Raw genomic sequence first — 2,451 nt, 5'->3', positions numbered from 1 at the left:
TATTATGATTGATCTGTAAATTCTTTCTTCATTTTTATTTTGGACAGTTTTATTGTTATATTCATTTATGTTTGTAAATAATTTATTTTCAATTTGCAATCTATTAAAAAATAAATAAAATAAAATAAAATAAAATAATTACCCAACCAGCAATGGTAATGCATGCCTATAATCCCAGTATGAGGGAGGGCGAGGCAGGAGCATTGCCATGAGTTTGAGTTGACCTGGGCTACATAGTGAGCTCAAGGCCAGCCTAAATTATAGGGTGAGACTCTATCTAAAAAAAAAAAGAAAAAGTTCCACACATGTATGACTAAGTATAATTAAACAGTTAAAAATAGTACAGATGTTGGTTTATTAGTAATTTAATCTGAGTATGCATAAGTGAGTGGGAATACTCATTTTACTTTATATATTGTATTTTTTCTAAAATGAATCAGTAATATTCATGTTTTTGTAATAATTCCCTTTCAAATTCAGTTCCTAGGCGAGGGCAGTACTCTGAGGCCCTGTGATAAATTCTAAAACTACAAAGGTGACTATGGCATGATCTGGGTCTTTAAATCTTCCTCGGAGAGCAGGGTACTTCGTAGAGTATGAGACATTTGAACTTTCTCTTTTCTTGTAGTGGGGGGAATTGAGAGGGGGACTTGGGGAAAGGACAGTGTGTGCAGAAGCCACAGATGTACAGGAGGGCACTGTATACTTAAGAGACAAGAGTTGGGCATGGTGGTGCAGCCCCACCACCATGTACCAGCCGTGGGACGCTGAGGCAGGAGGATCTTCTCCAGCCTGAAGCCAGTCCTGGTAACACAGTGAGTTTAAGGACAGACAAAAATACCTAGAATGACTCTGTAATAGCAACAACCACAGAAAGCATCTCGAGGTTGGTGGAGGGTGGGTGTGGTTAGCTTGTGAAGGATTCTGGGTAACAGGCCAAAAAGTCTGGTAGCAAAGATGGCAGGACAGCTTTTTAGGCAGGCAAGAGGTGCAGTTAAACTTGCTAGTAGGAGAGGAGTGCATGGTGGGGGTTAGGGAACTAAACAGGACATGGAAGATAAAGCTGTTGTCACCATCGAGAGAGGGAGAGAGGTTTCAGGTAGAGCCAGGTCAAGCACAAGGCCCTGAGTCTGATTCCTGGGTTCCGAGAGCAAAAAAGAAAAAGGCATTCCTAAGGACAAGCAACAGGATTCCACTGACTAGTAACACATGAGGAGGTTAACAGTGGAAGGGTCTAGTTTAGCAGATGAAAATTCAAACTACAAAGTCTGCTAAGCACATTTCCATCATTCCATGTTGCCGGTAAAATGCACGGGTGGTCATACGCAGGCTATCATATTATCCAGAGGGTCTATGTTTTGTTTTTTTTTGGCAGAACCGGGGATTGAGCTCAGGCCCTTGCGCTTGCCAGGGAAGCGCTTATACCACTGAGCCATCTCCCCAGCCCCTGTTTTCCACAAAATCTTTCTATTTAACTGGACACAGAACTGCAAATTCTATTCTGTTATTTGGGTTTATTTACTTTGTTTGGTTTCCCTTATTTTTTTTTTGTACAGGGTCTCACTACACAGATTAGACTTGTAGTGATTCTCCTGTTTTCAGCTTCGCAAGTGCTGGGATTACAGGTGCATGCCATGATGCTCAGTGTTTGGTTTCTCTTGATTTTTATTTACACCTTCCCCACGTGAGTATGCCAGTTAAAATTCCAAGCATCTTTGGCGACTTAGTTCTTTAATTTAGTCCATAAAGACGTGAGTACTTATATGCTAGACGCTGTTGTAGGTTTCCAGGAGTCAAAATTGAGAGATTTTTATTCTTCAAAATAAATTATTAAAAAAAGTGAAAAAAATCTAAAATACAGAAATTCTTGTTTCTTAGTGGTATAATTAAAAAGAAAAAAGTACTAGACTCTATCTACATTATTCTGATCTGAATTATATCATATGGTTATGCCTGTTTTATAGACAAAAAACTAAAGGCCAGAGGGATGGATTATTTTAATCCAATTTATTGGATTATTTAACCCAATAAATTAAGGGGGTAGTGCTGAAAGGGAAACATTTTCTAATATTTTTTTAAAGAAGTAATCATATACCTGATGATAAGTTGAAATTGAAGATTATTTTAACTTTGACTCATTAAAAGGATTTTTTGGCATATAAACTACAAATAAACAATTTGAAGTAGTTGCAGACTGTTCCTAAGTCTATAAAATGAGATTCATAATATGGGTGGCTTGTCATGACATGCCAGTTACTGCTAAGATGTCTCTCGGGTAGGTGGATGTTCAAGAAGAAGGCGGTGGTGAATGAAAGGAAGAGACAAGAAAAGGAATATTGTGGGACTGTCCTGCTTCAAGGTTGTATATGGTAAGATTTTTGGACTTATGTGCAAACATGAGAAGTATAGGATTCTTTATCCTATTTTTAAAATATAATCTAATTTTTAAAT

The 2,451-nt window shown here is 37.8% G+C and overlaps 1 protein-coding gene across 1 annotated transcript in view; it reads right to left on the bottom strand.

Annotated features, from left to right (window-relative positions):
- Positions 1-2,451, bottom strand: part of Tfam (transcription factor A, mitochondrial) — a 62,178-nt gene that overhangs the window by 56,539 nt on the left and 3,188 nt on the right. The gene's annotated exons all lie outside the window — the stretch shown is intronic.

This window comes from Octodon degus, unplaced genomic scaffold (assembly GCF_000260255.1).
Source record: "Octodon degus isolate 3935 unplaced genomic scaffold, OctDeg1.0 scaffold00240, whole genome shotgun sequence".
In the NCBI taxonomy this organism is placed as follows: domain Eukaryota; kingdom Metazoa; phylum Chordata; class Mammalia; order Rodentia; family Octodontidae; genus Octodon; species Octodon degus.
This window is presented reverse-complemented; position numbering and strand designations above follow the sequence as displayed.